Source organism: Mus musculus, chromosome 11 (assembly GCF_000001635.26).
Source record: "Mus musculus strain C57BL/6J chromosome 11, GRCm38.p6 C57BL/6J".
NCBI lineage: Eukaryota > Metazoa > Chordata > Mammalia > Rodentia > Muridae > Mus > Mus musculus.
In genome coordinates this window covers 54,878,905-54,897,103 of record NC_000077.6, presented here as the reverse complement: position 1 = coordinate 54,897,103, position 18,199 = coordinate 54,878,905, and the positions used below count along the sequence as shown (strand labels likewise).

The 18,199-nt window shown below is 46.0% G+C and overlaps 1 annotated feature.

Annotated features, from left to right (window-relative positions):
• Positions 12,947–17,918: an enhancer, noted in NCBI's record as "VISTA enhancer mm1343". NCBI's record gives its function as "enhancer in: heart[4/4]" and the evidence as "EXISTENCE:transgenic organism evidence [ECO:0001131][PMID:17130149]".

Here is an 18,199-nt window from a genome sequence, read left to right as displayed (position 1 = left end):
GCCTCTGTGGTACTGGGAACAAAACGTGGGACTTCGAATATTTTAGACAAACTGAGAGCTTTGTCCTCAGCCCCAGCTTAACTTTTTGAAAAGACCTTGGGACCTCATGAGAAAGGTTGCATTGACATTGCCATCTCATAGATAACTCGAATACACAGAGAGGCTAAATAACTGTTCATGGCATGCAGTTGGTAAAGAGGCAGAGCCAGGTCTGAACCAGACATGCTGTCTTCAGAGCTCTTGCCAATAACCTCTGGGCCTGTGCCACCTAAAGTGGTAGTTACTGGCCATGTGGCCTTACCGGGCACCTTGGAATGTGCCCGGTCCAAATTGATAAGTGCCAAGAGTATGTAAAGTACACACTGTTTTTGAAGAGTTGTTCTTTAAACAAACAAACAAACAAACAAACAGGCAAATGACTGGTTGTCATAGCTCAGCAGTGGGGTGCTTAGTATGTATGAAGTCCCCAGTACAGGGCAAAAAAGCAAAATGAGCCAGACATGGTGGCTTAAACCTGTAATCCCAGCTCTTGGGAGATGGAGGCAGGGGGATTAAGAGTTCATGGTCATTTTTGGGTGTATATCTGGTTTGAGGCCAGTGTGGGCTACATAAATCTGTGTCTCAAAAAAATGTATATTACACATGTTGAAATAATATTTTATTTTATTTTATTTTATTTTATTTTATTTTTGGCTTTTTGAGACAGGGTTTCTCCATGTAGCCCTAGCTGTCCTGGAACCACTCAATAGAGCAGGCTAACCCTGAATTCAGAGCTCCACCTGCCTCTGCCTCCCGAGTAGAAATAATATTTTAATGTGTCACGTTAAAGGATAAATATAAGTTTAAAATCTTGCCAAACATGGAGAGTCAAGGCTTTTAATCCCAGAACTTTCAAAGCTAAGATAAGAGAATTGTCACATTTGAACCTGTCTGGGCTATAAAATGAGATCCTGTCTCAAAACAACAGCAGAGGGTTACAGGAGAGCTATAAAATCCCCTGCAATTAGAGGTATAGTACGAGCTGCCATGCCTCAGAAAGGCTGTCTCTGTGCTAAAGAGACAATTCAGGGGTTAAGGGCACTGATTGCTCTCCTGGGGAACCTGGGTCTGATTCCCAACACCAACACGGAGGCTCACAACCATCTGTAACTCTAAATCCAGAGGACCCAACACCTCTTCTGATCTCCATGGGTACCAGGCATGTATGTGGTACACATACATACACTCAGTCACACACATAAAAATAAATATTATTTTTAATTTTAGGATAACAACAGGCCAGTGACAGGGCTCATCGGGTAAAGGTGCCTGCTGCACAAGCCTGCTAACCTTGTTTGATCCCAAGAACCCACGAAGCAGGCAGGGGCAGCACCCGCCTTTAATCCTAGCACTCAAAAGGCAGAGGCAAGCAGATCTCTGTGAGTTTGAGGCCAGCCTGGTCTACCCGAGTGAGTTCTAGGACAGCCAGGGCTACACAGAGAAACCCTGTCTCCAAAAAAATAAAAGATGAAAGGAGAAAACAGACTCCATGAAGTTGACCTCACACCACATGGGTGCCATGAAGCACTCGCCCATACCTCTCTATCTCTCATCGGTGCACACACACTTCATACATGCACACATTTGCGCATGTGCACACATATCATAAACAACACACACACTTATAAGAAATTTTATTTTTTTATTAAATAAATTATTTAATTTTACCTGCCAGGAGTATTGTGTCCATCTATAAATCCCATTTACTCAAGGTGTTGAGGTAAAAAGATTACAAGTTTGGGGTTAACCTGGCCAACCCACCAAGGCCCTGTCTCAAGATAATAATAATAACAATAAAAGGGGCAGAGATCTAACTCAGGGGTAGCGTACTTGCCTAGTAAGCACAAAGTCCTGAAAAGAAAATGACCTTAAAGAAAAAAAAAAACCAAATTTATAGATATTGCCAAATGTAGTGGCATCTGTAACCCCAGATCTTAGGGAGTTGAAACAGGGGGGTTGCCATGAGTTTGAGGCCAGCCAGTGTTCCATAGTGAGTACCAATCACTCATGGCTATACGGCAAGGTGTGTTCCAGAAAGAAATTATTTCAGAGGGTCTATAGCAGATTTTAAAATTGTGACTTGTATTGGCCAGCACTGGTTTATTTATCTATAAAGGACTGTCATGCGGTTTGGGGTGGGAAGACTTTCCTGATAGAGGCTAAGGCCATGTCTTGGTTCATTCATTTACTCTGAGGAGCCACAGAGCCTAGCGTATGACATGATTTAGCCCATTGAAAAGCTGTAAAATCAGCTGACAGAGAGGGAGCCTGGGACAAGGTCCAGAGGAAGCCAGACGTAAGCCCTGAAAGTCCTCTCCCAGCTGAGTCTCACGGGACAGCTTCAGTCCTCTACCTAGCGAGTGTAACGACCGACCCTGTGAGCTGCTGTTTCACAGGGATACTCCTTAGAGACTTGGTGCCTGCCGTGAGTTTTTATTGGGGACTCATCATGAAAGCACCCTCCACTAAACGCATCAACATTTTAGACTGTCGGATGTTCCACATAAACTTAACTGTTTGTACAACCACACTAATCCATTCCAAGGCTGAAGAATTCTGTGGAATAAAAGTTTCCAAAAGCCAGAAGGAATGAACAGGGCAGGCCTTTGTAGGGAGAGCAGTCTGAGTCCTGCTGTGTCAACTCATCCAGGTGCTGGCCCAGCAGCTATGGGTTCCGTCAAGTTTCTCTGAAACACATCTGTCTTAGGCTGTGTAGACATCTTATGATAAAGCACCATGCATGAGCTAAGTGGCTTGGAGTCAGCAGAAGCTTTTGTCCCTCAATTCCGGAGGCTGGGATGTGGAAGATCAAGCTGACAAAAGATGCAGTGTCTAGGACGCCTGCCTGCTTTCCCAGAGGTGGCTGGCTTCTCAGGGTAGCTTCAGTGATGATGAGTGAAGCCTGTTTTATATGGGCACTAATCTCACTCAAAGCGGCCCAACCCTCCCGACTGAAGCATCTTCCCAAAGCATTGTCCGTATAATCGTATGAGGCATTGGGATTTCAACAGACCACGGTAAGAGTTAGAGAGGTCACCCCCCCAGAGCTCACACAGCTGGAAGGGTTATAAAAGGGAGAGGGGCTGGAGAAATGGGTCCTAGGACAAAAGCATTTATCTCAAAGCTTAACAAGGTGAGTGCAACCCTCAGAACCTACAGAAAAGTGGGAGGAGAGAACTGATTACCAAAAATGGTCCTCTGACCTCCACACACATGCTGTGGCACACACACACTCACACATGTTCATCATACACACACACAATCTTAATAAATAAATAGAAAGTTAAAAGAGCAAGAGAGATGTCCCTTATGACAGTCTTGTTCTCAACCCTCTCATATGGGTGATATTTTTTCCTTCCTTCCTTCCTTCCTTCCTTCCTTCCTTCCTTCCTTCCTTCCTTCCTTCCTTCCTTCCTCCCTTCTTTCCTTCCTCCCTTCTTTCCTTCCTTCCTTCTTTCCTTCCTTCCTTCCTTCCTTCCTCCCTTCTTTCCTTCCTTCCTTCTTTCCTTCCTTCCTCCCTCCCTTCCTTCCTTCCTCCCTTCTTTCCTTCCTTCCTTCTTTCCTTCCTTCCTTCCTTCCTTCCTTCCTCCTTCCTTCCTCCCTTCTTTCCTTCCTCCCTTCTTTCCTTCCTTCCTTCTTTCCTTCCTTCCTTCCTTCCTCCCTTCTTTCCTTCCTTCCTTCTTTCCTTCCTTCCTTCCTTCCTTCCTTCCTCCCTTCTTTCCTTCCTTCCTTCTTTCCTTCCTTCCTTCCTTCCTTCTTTCCTTTACTCCCTTCCTCCCTCCCTTCCTCTCCTTTCTTCCTTTTTTAATTCTGTCACCCTCAAATGGATATTTCAAAAAAATATTCTGTTTTAAATTGTATTCATTCACTCATTCATTCATTCCTTGTGTACCACAGTAACTGTGTGTAGGCCAGAGAGCAGCTTTCAGGACTTGATTCTTTCCTGCCACTATTTGGGTCGCAGGGATTGAACTTAGCAGCAAGCCCCCATTTACCTGTTGAGCTCTCTTACCCATCCAGCTGTCTTGAATTTTAAGTGAAGTAGGACTGCTTACTTCTAAGCATACATGTTATTCCCCTAACCTCTCCCACAGAGGCTCACGACTACTTTTAACTCTAGTTCCAGTGGATCAGATGCCTTCTTCTGGCCTTCTTTGACACCAGGCATATCCTGGTATACAGACATACATGCAAGCAAAACATCCACACACATAAAAATAAAATAAATCTTCAAATAAATAAAGTGGAGAGAGGTTGAGGAAGATGCTAAAGTCGACCTCTGACCCACATGCAGGCAAATTCCTTCACACACATGTCCACACACAAACATATACCCATGTATCTCTCCCCACAATACTCATAATGTACACAAAATAATAATTAAAAAAAAAAATCACGGAGATGGCCCAGTGGATCTCACTTCTCTTGCAGAGGATCAAAGTTCAGTTCTCAGTACCCACATCAGGAGGCTCACAGCCATCTATAACACCAATTAAAGAGGATCGATGTCCTCTGGCCATATGTGGTGCATTTAAGCTCAGGCAGACATACATATATACACATAAAAGAAATAAAAGTCTTAAGACAAAACAGCAACAATAGAAAACCAAAACCAGAGGTTTCTGGAGCCAGGGTGCCTTCCCAGGGCTTTCGCCTCTGCTCTTGGAGCCCCAGAGGACACAGGCTGAGGCTGCAGTATGAAGCTGGAAATGCATCAGTCGCTAAAGAACCCAGCTTTGTGGCTGTGCCTTCCCCTGGGCTCTGGCGACAGATGTTTACGCAGCTGCCTTCCCTGTTCCTGAGTTCTGATCCCCGCCTAGCGTGGCCCCAGCCCCTGTCTTGCTACTGGTGTTGAGTAAACATTCCTCTGCCTTAGTTAAGTTAGGTTAGTTAATGATACTTTTCTTCTACTTGTGACATTGGGTTCTAACTGAGAGTCAGTTTCAGTTAGCAACAGTAATGAGGGTGGTGTCGCTTCTTGCTCAGTAAGGTCTGAACACTGCCAGTTTGATTCCCATCACACCCATTTCAGATGTGGAAACTGAGGCACAGAGGGTTAAGGGAATGCTTTAATTCACAAACATGTCACCCTATTGTTAAGAACTTGATGGACAACCTAAGTTCTTTCTGACTTGTTTTCCAGCCTGACCCCAGGGTCAGCTCTGTGAGGCACTGACTGTTACAGTCTTGCTTTAAATGAGCATTCTGAGGGTCCAAGACAGAGTGTGCCCAAGGTCACACAGCAAGGCTCAGTGTGTCCCCATCAGGAGCACCACACACGTGGGGGAAAAAAAATTAACCTTTTTTTCTCGAGTCCTTTTCTTCCTTTCTTCCTGGAACTGCATTCCCGTCCCCACTTCCCTACATCCAACCCTGAGAACAGTGTCTCAGGTCTCTCAGTAGGAGCTGTCTGTATAGCTAAGGATGACCTGCATGTCCAATACACCTCTGCTCACCTTTCAAGTGCTGGGTTGTAGGTGGGCATCACCATGCCTGGCTTATGTGGTATTGGGAAATTCAGGACTTCATGCACTCTAGGCGAGAACTCTGCTGAGCTACATAGCTGGCCCTCACATTCTAACAAGACATCTCACTCGTCCGTCTATCTGATATCCATCCATCCATCCGTCCATCCATCCATCCATCCATCCATCCATCCATTTTTGTGGTACTAGAGATGGTCACAATCTCTACAGTGCTAGGCAAGCACTCTCACTGAGCTCCACTCCCAGCCCTATATAGACAGTTACTATTTCTTCAAGCAGCCTCTTTAGTTCCTATTCTAGAATGTATCTCTGTCCTTTGACCTTTCTCTGGCCCTGGTTCAGAAAGGCTCCTAGAGTAAATTGGTCAACATAGGCTCACTCCGAAACAAGAAACAGTCCTCACACTGACATCCCATGCTTAAATAACACACACTTTCTCCTCCAAACTCTCTTCTTCCTTCCTTCTTTCTCTAGTTTGAGTCAGGGTCAAATATAGTACAAGCTGCCTTGAACTCACTATGCAGCCTTGGATAAATTTGAACTCCTGATCTTCCTGCCTAAACCTCTGTAATGCTGGGGTTACAGGTTGTACCACCAGACACACAGATCAAACTGTTTTCAGAGACCTGTAAAGTAAAAACTAAACGAGGCTTATTTTACAGTTGTGGGAAGTAAGGCTATTGGAGCTGCAGTGAACTGGCCCAATGTGCTCATGAGCCACTAAGCTAATAATATAGATGACCTTGGAGGTGATGCTGTTCCTCCTGTCCCTCCAGTCCCTAAATTTCCCACATATTTATTGGGCTGGCTGTTGTAAGACCTGGGCTGGGCACTAAGGATGTGGTAGCGAACATAGCAGATACAGTAGCTGCCTTCACAAGAGGAAGATTATACTAAATATAAGTCCCATGACTCTCCTCCTCCTCTTCTTCCTCCTCCTCCTTTTCCTCTTCCTCCTCCGCCTCCTCTTCCTCCTTCTTTCTTCTGTATTGGAGACTGTTCCCAGAGTCTCCCGTGTGGAAGGGTAGGTGTTCTAGCTCTGAGACACATCTACCACTGAGCTATGCCCACCCCCAGCGGTGCGTGCGTGCGTGCGTGTGTGCGCGTGCATGTGCGTGTGCGTGTGCGTGTGCATGTGTGTGTGTGTGTGTGTGTGTGTGTGTGTGTTATGGTGTGGTGTGGTGTGTTTGAGATGGGGGTCTCATACAGCCTAGGCTGGCCTCCAATTCACTATCTAGTCAAGGATGACCTTAAACTCTGATCCTCCTGTCTACATTTCTCAAATGCTGGTTTGGGGTATGCACCACTGCACCACTGCACTTGGCTCCCAGCCCTGTTTATTTGTGTGTTTGTTTGTTTTGCCTATTTGTTTAGGCAAGGTCTCTTGATGTAGCTGTGGATATCTTTAAATTCACTATGTAGAAGAGGGTAGCCTCGAACTCCCAGAGATCCACTTACTGCCTCTGCCTCTTCATCTTCAGAGCTGGGATTAAAGGCATGTGCCAACATGCCTGGCTCCCAGCCTTTTGTAAAAACTATTTTGTGACAAGGTCTCATATTATCTAGCCTAGACTTGACCTCAAAGTCCTACCTCTCCTGCCTCAGGTGCCCTGGTTACAGGTATGCCCCAGTCTCAACCTGTGCTTCTAGTGTGTTTGCTTGCTACAGGATTTCATGGTCAGGTTGTGTAGACGAAACTGGTCTTGGACTATTCATCCTTCTGCCTCCACTTCCCCAGTCTTTGTTTCGTGCTGTGTCTAAAAGATAAATTGCTACCAGCTATACAGTTTGCTTATCTGATAGGAAAGTTTTGTCAAATAACAAAATCATAATGACTTGGTCTCATGATCTTAATTGGTTTTGTTTTCTACTCTAGAATTAGACAGCACTTCATTCCATGAAATAAGGCATTCTGGTGAACTAAGAGGGGGGAGCTGGGTTTTATGAACAAGGAACGGCTGAGAAAGCAGAAACAAAGGCCAAGAGTGGGCTGGTGCTAAGAGACTCTCCTTCTGAGGAGAGCATGGAGACCAAGCTGGTGTGCTGATTGGTTAGCACCAGTTCTGTTTGTAAGGATCAGGCAAGGGGCTTCCTTATCACACAGACTGAAAATGGCCTGTTTCAGTCTTCCTGCCTCAGCCTCCCTGAGACATAGGATCTCAGGCATGTGCCTCTTCACCTAGCTATCTGCCTCCTGATTGATTATTTGTCTATTCATTTTTTCTCTATCTATCTATCTATCTATCTATCTATCTATCTATCTATCTATCTATCTGTGGTCATCTGAGACAGGATCTCATTATGCTGCTCTATAAATATTTTTAAAGATTTGTTTTACTCTCCGCATATGAATGTTTTGCCTATATGTATGTGTCTGTGTACCATGTGTGTGTCTGGTGCCCATAGAGACCAGGAGAGGGCATCAGATCCCAAGGTACTGGACTTAGATAGTTGTGGGCTGCCATGTGGGTGCTGGGAACCCAGGTCTTCTGCGAGAGCAGCCAATGCTCTTAACTTCTGAACCCTTTTTCCAGCACCGGCTTTCTGATGTCTTAGCCATTCTTCTCAGCCTGAGACGCCATTTTGTTGTGGCCCAGGTCTGGAACTTCAGCTAAAACAAAGACCTTTTATTGTTCATTTTTGGTGCCTTCTTCCCTGTGTCTCTCACCATCTTTCAGTCGTTCATGTTCCTCTGTCCAAATCAAGGTCCTTAGCTATGTACAGTGTACACATCAATAACCCAGCACTCTGGAGACTGAGATGGAAAACTCATGGCAGGCTCAAGGCCAGCCTGGGCTATAGACTAAGTTCCAGGATAGCCCTTGTATCAGAACAAAACAAACAAATCAAGGTCTGCCCAAAGCCTGGGAGGATCAGAGCCATGGGCCAACAGCTTTACTATTAGATTCTGGCCCTCCTTGTCTGCCCTCAGGAATAGTTGCTGCTTCCTGCCTCGGCAGTGAGGACAAATGGCTCAGAGGTAGGGTCCCCCAGAGGACAGGACCTGCTTTCATACAGGGTCTTGTCTCTCTCCTGGTGGCTTATGGGAAGGTTAGGAAGATGCCCAGGAGTCCAGGCTGGCCCATTGCTGTTCTCTGCTGAGCCATCTCCCTTATACAAATATAAGATGTATGCAGGACATGGCAGGACTCAAGCCTCGAGGTGTGGCATAGAAACACTGGTTCTGGCTTCTTAGAATAGTGGATCTCCTGTCTGGTGGTTTCATCTTCTCGTGTCTATAAAAAAGGGGTTTTGTAGTGGCCAAGCTGGTGCGTTACATGGGGACTGCCATGGATTGATCTGGAATGTCCCCAGTGGTCACAAGTTTTGAACACTTAGTCCCTAGCTAATGGTGCTATTTTGGGAGGTTCTGGAAGCTTTAGAAAGCGGAATCTGTCTGAAAGAAGTGGATCGCTGGGAATGTCCTCCCCAGCTGTTTCCTGTCTTGTTCTCTGCTTCCTGGTTGACCATAACGTGAGCAGCTGTGCTCTGCAACAGTCTCACCACCATGACGTTCTGCCCAAGTGCTTGAGACTTAGTGACCCTGGACTGACTCCCCGAAACAGTGTGCTAAGATGATGCCTTCCTTTCTTGAGCCACTGTGGTATTTGAATGAGAATGGCTCTCATAGGCTCAGATATTTGAATGTTTGGTTCCCAGCTAGTGGAGTTTGGGAAGGATTAGGTGTGGTCTTGGAGGAGGTGCGTCACTGGGGATGGGAGGTGGGCTTTGAGGGTTTAAACCCATGCCAGGGGGCTGGAGAGATGGCTCAGCAGTTAAGAGCACTGACTACTTTTTGCTCTCCCAGAGATCCTGAGTTCAATTCCCAGCAAACACATGGTGGCTCACAACCATCTGTAATGGGAGCCGATACCCACTTCTGGTGTGTCTGAAGACAGCTACAGTGTACTCATATACATAAAATACGTAAATCTTTAAAAAAATAAAACATGATGACAAGCCTAGTCTCTCTCTCTCTCTCTCTCTCTCTCTCTCTCTCTCTCTCTCTCTCTCTCTCTGCCTGCAATCAGGGTGTAACTCTTAGTTACTTCAGCACCATGCCTGCAGGCCTTCCACCTTGCTTCCAGCCATAATGATAAGGGATCAGTCTCCAAAACTGTAAGCAAGCCTCCATGAAATGCTTCCTTTCCTAAGAGTTGCCTTGGTCGTGGTGTCTCTTCACAGCAGTGGAACAGTGACTAAGACAGCTGTTTCCCAGGTATTTTGTCACAGTGTTGAGCGAGAACTAACACAAGGAAGGATTTGGCTCTGGACGTGGGATACAGTCCCTCCAATTTACATGGTTATGACTGGTCAAGATGACGGTGACGGGGCTGAGGATGTAGTTCAGTTGGTAGGATGCTTGCCTGACATGCACAAAGCCTGTGTTTGATCCCAAGCATGATATAAACCAAGTACGGTGGCACATTGCCTGTTATTCTAGCAGAAACAGGTGGATCAGCAGTTCAAGGTCACACTCAGCTACACTTCAAATTGGAGGTATTATCCTAAGCTACCTAAGACCCTGCCTCTAAATAAGTGCCCATGATGGTTTTTATGTGGACACAAAACAATTATCAGCTCAACAAGAATAAGATAGAATTTATTCTTATGCCAATATGAATGGCTCTGGCTAAGATTCAAGTTGCCCTAAGTAACATGTCCCTCCTTAGTAGTAGTTTCATGAGAGTTCATTAGTTATAGACCAAAGAAAGTCATAAGTCAAGGCTTTACCAAACATTCTAGAGAGGTTCCAAGCCTTTTGAAAAAGGTAGCCAGTGCTCTTAACTACTAAGCCATCTCTCCAGTCCTCATTTTTTGGGGGAAGGGGAGAATTTGGGGATATTTATTTGTTTGTGACAGTGTCCCTAATGTAGCCCTGCCTAGCCTGGTGCTTATTATATAACCCGTGCTAGTCTTGAACTCACAAAACTCTGCCTGACTGTACCTCCTAAGTGCTGGGTGCTGATTTACAATGAAGGAAGCAGGCATAGAGAGGTTCAGTAAACCTGGCTTCTCGGTAATGGAGATGGGATCTGTCCTAGTTAGCTTTAACTGTCCATCAAGTTGACACAGACTGAGATAACTGATCTGAGAAGGAGCCTCAGTTGAAGAATTTTCTAGATCAAATTGGCCTGTGGCCATACCTGTGGAGGATTGTCTTAATCTTTGATGCAGGAGAGCCCAGCTCACTGTGGGCAGCACCACCCTTAGGCAGGAGGGCCTGGGTTGTATAAGAAAGTTAGTTAGACCCTCAGGGTGAAGCATCAAGCAGCCTTCCTCCTTGATTTCTGCTTCAAGTTCCTGCTTGAGTTCTTACCCTGACATCACTCATTGTTGGATCATCAACTGAAGTATCAGACAAACAAACCATTTCTTTCTTTAATTTGCTTTTGGTTAGAGTGCTTCTTCATTGTTGCAGACTTTGAGACCACCGGGAGAGACCACCTGAACTCTTATCAAGTTTTAATTAGCCAAATTTTATTAAAGCTGCAACTAACCACAATCTCCTTGGATGGATTTAAGACTGCAACTTTTTAAAGGCTACATCTGCTCCTGGGGACCTTCAGTTCTGCTGGCATGGGACAACATCCTAGGCCGGTGTTTTGTATTGTCTTATCAGCCTCAGGTTGCTCACAGGGCTGGCCTCAGCCCTCTAAGATGGAGTCCTCAGCTACTATATCATAACAGAAGAAGAACAGGCTTCCATCTTGGAGAGCTCACTTTGTGCCCTGCATTTGTAGTCCAGACAACGGAGGGGACTTGCCTGCCATTCACATGGTAGTTTCTTACCGTTAAGGCAATGGAAGAGCCAGACAGAAGTCCAGAAGAAGCCAACAAGCAAAGTATCTATGCCCTCCTGTTCTACACTGTTCCTCCACCCCAACCTACCCTCCAGATGATAGGATCAGTTTATTAAAAAGCAGAGAGCCCTAGGGCATGGCCTTGTGGGAACGTGCCAAGGCCAGCCTGACCCCATCAGAATCAGTTGTCTTGAGCTTGAAGCCTGGCTTTTTGGTCCATCCCCCAAGGCAGTAAAAGGGCAATCAGCTTAACATGGCCAGCAGTGGCAATGGGGACAAGTTTGGAGAAGACAGGCAGGGAAGGGAAAGGATTTCTCCTTAGAGGGAAGGTTAGGGTGAAGGATAATAGGAGAACCAAGAAAACTGAAGCTCAGAAAGATCAATTGCCCACTCAGAGGTACCAGGTGCAGGTCCTCTGGAAAGGCATCCTTGTCCACTAGAGAAGATAGGGGGTGCAGGGAGGGGGATGGGCAGGAGAGTGGAGAGGGAGAGAGGCAGACATTGTAAAAAGAAGGAAAACGTGTGGTTCTTGGTGCTCTGCCCAGCAAGGGCCGTGTGTTCAGAGCTGTCCCCTCCCAGGAGGCTCACTGGAGAAGGGGCGGGTGTTTATGAAGAGCCTGACTCCAGGAGCAGCATGACCTCCTGGCCTGTCCCTGCTGGTTGCTGCCCCGTGACTGCTCCTGGCTATAAACAGCCTGTTTATTAAACCGCAGGAAATTGGCCCCTCCACCACTTGAGCAATTTGAGAGAACAGGAGGTTCCTGGTCAAGAATTTACAAACTGGGAGGGCTGGCTGCTGGGAGCCTATGGTGCTCAAAGACCTGGCTTGAAAGGGCTTTGGGGAGAGTGCCCTCCGTCCGCTCCTCTTGCAGCCTTGCTTAGGGCTTCCCAAACCCTGGAGGCCCTCAAGAGTCAGAGGTGGCCCCTTGAAGGCTATTACGTTGACTTACCTCTTTATTTGGTCAAATAGCCCCATGATTAGAGCACTATAGTGACATCAAATGAGAAGAGAGATTTCAAAAGCACTTGGAGGGAGGCAGGAAGAGCTAGCGCCTGAAAAGTGCTTGTCTTGCAAGCTTGAAGACCAGAGTTCAATCCCTAGAGTGCTCTCGTTCTCTCTCTCTCACTCTCTCTCTCTCTCTAAAAGCTGGGGGTGGGGGTTGTAGAGATGTCTCAGCAGTTAAGAACACTTCCTGTTCCTGTTTTTGCAGAGAATCTAGGTTCAGTTCCCAGTACACACAGGGCAACTCAAACTGTCTCTAACTCCAGCTCCAGGGGATCCTCAATGCCCTCTTCTGTGTTTGGTAGGCACCAGGCACTTGCATGCACACAAAATGAAAAAAAAAAAAAAAAAAAAAGACGGGTGTGTGGCCCACATCTGCAGTCCCAACACTGAAGAGGCAGAGACAGGCAGATCCCTGGGGCTCACTGACCATCAGCCCAGCCATCTTGAAGAGTTCATCTAGGCCTTGCTTCAAAACAAGGGAGGGCTGGCAAGACAGCTCAGTGGGTAAAGGCACTCGTTGCCACAGATCTGAGGAGAGCTTGATTCCCAACCTGTATGTCGAAAGGAGAGAACTGACTTGTGGACATAGTCTTCTGACCTGCATTATGGTCTCGTGTACATGGATCAGGGCACTCCCCTCCAAAAAAAAAAAATACATATATATAAAATTGTTTAAAAGAAAAAGAAGGTGAACTACACTTGGAAAGTAGCACTTGAGGTTGTCTTCTGACTTTCACACAGCTCGGCGCAAATGTATAACACCACACACACACACACACACACACAGAGCACAGGACCTGAGTCCTGTCTGGTTCAGCCGATCACTTACTTCTCCCCATAGCCAATCACTCAGGACAGAATCACTTAGGAGATGAGTGCGTTGCCACGTAGTGTGTCCTTTTTGTCCTTACCTTATGGCTTTGTGTGACCTCAAGGCCACCACACCAAGCTTCTCCGTTACACGCTTGTGCTCCTGTGCCTGGAGGATTCCCTGAGATGCCGGGATTGACATGAAACCCGGTACCTCTGCTGAACAGTTGAGATTTGGCAGATCCATGCTGGATATCCTTTGAGAAACCGCGTAAAAGTGCTCCCAAGGAACCTACCAACTTTAAAGGCACATGGTTGACACTGCTATAGAGAAAGGCAGGCTGACAAAACAAAACCAAAAAAGCATGAAGTGGATTTGTTTGATCAAAGTTTCACCTGACACATGGTCTTTAATATCAAAGACCAGAGACTCCAGGATAGCTGTCTGTGTTTGTACTGGGATTGCCACTGGGGATGTGACTCGGTTGGTACAGTGCATGCATAAGACCCTGGGTTTGATCCTCAGAACCTGATAAAAATGGATAGTGGTACTCACCTGCTCTAGGGAGACAGAGGCAGGAGGATCTCTGAGTTCAAGGCCAGCCTGGTTCTAAATATCCAGTTCCAGGACAGCCAGGGCTACACAGAGAAACCCTGTCTCGAAAAATCAAACACAAAACCAAACAATAACGACAAAAATGATTTATTGGTTTTTAAACAGTGATTGGAAGGCAGACTTGGTGGCTCAGGCCTGTAACCTGAGGCTCAGGAGGCAGAGGCATTGTAATAGTAAATTCAAGCACAGCCTGGGCTGCATAGTAAGAAGAAAAAGAGGGGAGCTGGGCTAAGAATTGTTTTGAACAGGGATGGCAGATTGCTGGAACTGGAAGGGTGAAATGGGAGGACGTGGGAAACCACAGGGGAAAACTCTGGGGAGTGAATTTCTGGGAAAGGGAGGGCATGTCTAAACCCGAGAATTAGACGGAAAATCAGGATATTTACCACTTGGGAAAAGAACAGCACAAACAGCGTCTCTAATTCCGTGGTGAGACATGACCTCCCAAGGACACAGGCATTGCGCCATAATTGAAAGGTGCTGAAAGCCAGCCTTTCGAAGCACTCATCCTGCTGGCTGGCCAGTGTCTCTGCAGGAGTGTTGTGGTTCCCCCACCCCACCCCCCACATTCCAGAGACTTCTCGATGCATTTACACTTGGAATAGGCCTCTGTCTTTTCCATTCTTTCTACATTCTATCAAACCTCATCTTTAAAAAAAAAACAACAACAAAAAAAAACCTATCTCTGTGTGTGTGTGTGTGTGTGTGTGTGTGTGTGTGTGTGTGTGTGTGTATACGTGTACATTTGCCACATCTGAGATCTGAGGACCACTTGTGAAACTCAGTTCTTCCTTCCACCAAGGGTGCCACATACTAAACTCAGGTCCTCAGGCTTGGCCTGACCCATCTTCCCTGCCCACTGATTTTGTATCTTGAAGATAGAAACCCAGTGGCAGGATAGCAGTTCACAGAGGCCTGCACATAACCTTATTTATCTTTTCTTTATTTGTGTTGTTTTGGTTTCATTTGTTTTTGTTTGTTCCGTTTTGAAAGGAGAATGCTAAAGCACGGGGTGGCTGTGGGCCTGTCATCCTCCTGCCTCTGCCTTCCAAGCGCTGAGGTTACAAGCTTGTACCACCATGCCTGGTTCCCCTTGCTGAACCTGTCTGGTTATGGTTTTCTTTTGAGGCAGGGTCTCACCATTATAGCCCTGGCTAACGTGGAACTCAGTAGACCAAGCTGAACGCATAGAAGTCTACCTGCTTCTACCTCCTGAGTGCTGGGATTAAAGGTGTGCACCACCAATATGGAATAGCATCTCTTATAGCCCAGGCTAGCCTTGAACTCATAGTGCTGCTAAGGATGATCTTTAATTCTTTAACGTCCTGCCTCTGTGTCTCAGGAGCTGGTAGAGCAGATATATGCCTGGCTCTCCTGGCTGAATCTGATTTTTTTTTTTTTTTTTTTTTTTTTTGAGACAGGGTTTCTCTGTGTAGCCTGGCTGTTCTAGAGCTTGCTCTGTTAAACCAAGCTGTCCTAGAACTCAGAAATCAAAGGCCTGTACCACCACGCCCAGCTTCCTGATGAGGTTTTTTTTTTTTTTTAAGATTTATTTATTACTGGGGGTGGGTGGGTATGGGGGACTTTTGGTATAGCATTGGGAATGTAAATGAGCTAAATACCTAATAAAAAATGGAAAAAAAAGAGATTTATTTATTACTACACTGTAGCTCTCTTCAACACACCAGAAGAGGGCGTCAGATCTCATTACAGATGGTTGTGAGCCACCATGTGGTTGCTGGGATTTGAACTCAGGATCTTTGAAACTCGAGCACTCAGTGCTCTTAACCAGGGAGCCATTTCTTCAGCCCCCCTGATGAGTCTTCAGTAAAAGTTTTACCTGGCTAGTTCCCTGGGTCATTTATCTTGTGGTTCAGGTACCATGCCTAAACTACCAGCTGCCTGTGTCTGTCCTGCCACTGTGAGTGAGTCTAACTCACATCCTCTTGGCTGCCTATCAGGGAGACCTTAGTCACAGGCATCTCTTCTGTCTTCCCTGACAGCTAATGAGATTCGGGACCCTGGGGAAGCTTGTCCTAGCAATGCCCTTTGGCTTCCGTTGCTTTTGTAGTTATCTTTGGCTAGGATTATTTTAACAACCCCCTAACTGGTGCCTCTGTTCCATGACACAGTGCACCAGATTAATCTTTTACAGCACCCATGATGTCATTTACTTCAGTTGCAAACAAAATACAGAGGAATGCTCTTGTTTGCCTGGTTTTCCTGCTGTGCTCAGCCTGTGCCACCAGACCTGGGAGTACTGTTTCCTCAGACTCCTCCCCTGCCTAGGCACACTGACCCCCGAAGTCTGTCCTTGCTCTGTGTCCACAGCCACAATCTTTTGTGGGCCTGGGAAATCCATATTAAGATGTGAGTTCTGAATGGTATATCGCTCAGTCAGCTCCATGCTTGCTCAGAGTGTTTAAAGTTGTCTTTGTCCATGTTTGCCAAAGTTGTCATGCCTTGCCCAACAAGACATGAGCCAAGTGAGGTACCACAACACCTGCAGTTCTAGTACTTGGAAAGTGGAGGCAGGAGGAGTAGAAGTCACAGGTCATCTATATAATAAGTTCAAACCAGCCTTGGCTACATGAGATCCTATCTCAAGAAAAAAAAAAGATTCTAATATTTTGCCACAACAACCTAGTCATCACCCCTCCCTTTTTGTCTCCTTTTTTCCTTCCTTCCTTCCCTCACTCCCTTCCTCCCTATCATCGTTTGTTCCTCCAAGCCTCATACATGCTAGACAATCCCTCTATCACTCAACGATATCTTCATCATTTTTGCCCAAGCGGGCTTTGAACTTGTGCTCCTGCCCCAGCCTTCTTGGTAGCTGGGGCTTTAAGCCTGCCAATACAAGTTTCTCTCTTTTAAGGTTTTAATTTTTATTCTTGTGTGTGTGTGTGTGTGTGTGTCTGTCTGTGTGTCTGTCTGTCTGTCTTTTATGATGCCTTTGGGTGCCTGCCTAAGAGGGTATTGAATCCCTTGGAGCTGGGGTGATAGGAGGCTGTGAGCCATTGGACACGGATGCTGAGAACTGAACTGAGGACCTCTAGAAGAGCAGCAAGCATTTCAACCACTTGCTAGCTTTGGTACAATTTCTTAACCATACTGACTAGCAGCTTTCTTCCCTGTAAAACAGAGCGTGACACTTCTATGTCTCAGCAGTGTCTGTCACCGGTCACGCACCCCTTAGCTCTTATCTTCCCTCTTTGATAACGCCGTGCACAGCATCACCAGCAGCTTGAAGGCAGAGTGAGTTTCCTGCCTTCTTGGGCCCTTGTTTATTCTGCTGTGTGACCACTGGTCTATTTGTGGATGAATTCGTCCTCACACCTGATAAGGACTGCCGAGGGACGGGAATCTTCTTATTTATTCCTGTATGCTCCAAAGTGTCCCCGGTACTGTGCCTAGGAGTGAATTAAATGCAGATAGAAGGCAACATTGCATCCTGGAGTCCATACCCTACACTTACTCTGCCATCTCCAGTTTTCTTATCCATATAAAGGAGATAATATTAATGTTTTAAAAATGAGACATCATTCGACTGTGGGGTTCCAGGGGCCAGGAACTCACTGTGCAGACCAGGCTGGCCTCAAACACACAGAGATCTGCCCTCTTCTGCCTCCTTAATGCTGGGATTAAAAGCCTGAAGCCAACACTCCCAGTGAGGATGTTACTATTAATGCCTGCCCACAGGGTCAGGGTAAGCTGTGTACGCGCATGGGCTTCCTTAAAGTTTAAGAAATCTTAGCATGGTTGCTTGCTGCCTCCTTGTGGAGAAAGTTCAAATCATCATGAAATATTCCTGTGATGATCTAGCAGACACATAACTCAGCACTGAAAACAAACCAAGCCTCAAATGAGAACCTGGGCCAAACAGATCGTCTGACTACAGTGAAATAGATGTCTATAGCATAATACCAAGAAGAGATCTCCTTATAAATGACAACACATTTATTTTTTTTAAGAATTTATTTATTATTATACATAAGTACACTCTAGCTGTCTTCAGACACACCAGAAGAAGGTGTCAGGTCTCATTACAGGTGGTTATGAGCCACCATGTGGTTGCTGGGATTTGAACTCAGGACCTCTGGAAGAACAGTCAGTGCTCTTAACCGCTGAGCCATCTCACCAGCCCGACAACACATTTATAAAAATGAAAGGTCGACAGGCCAAATGTTGGTGTTGGATGATGAAAATCAGTTCATTTCACTTTCATTTTCTTTCTGATTTCTTACTGGTGTTTCGTTTTTGAGAAAGGGTCTCACCGTGGCTGACCTTAAACTTGCTATGTAGCCCAGGCTAGTCTTAAGCTTGCAGCATTTCTGCCTCAACTTCCTTTTTATACCTATTTGTCTTGATTCTCTAGAGGAACAGAACTCACTCGTGTGGGCATGCATGGGTGTGACTTATAAGAATGGCTTACCAGCTG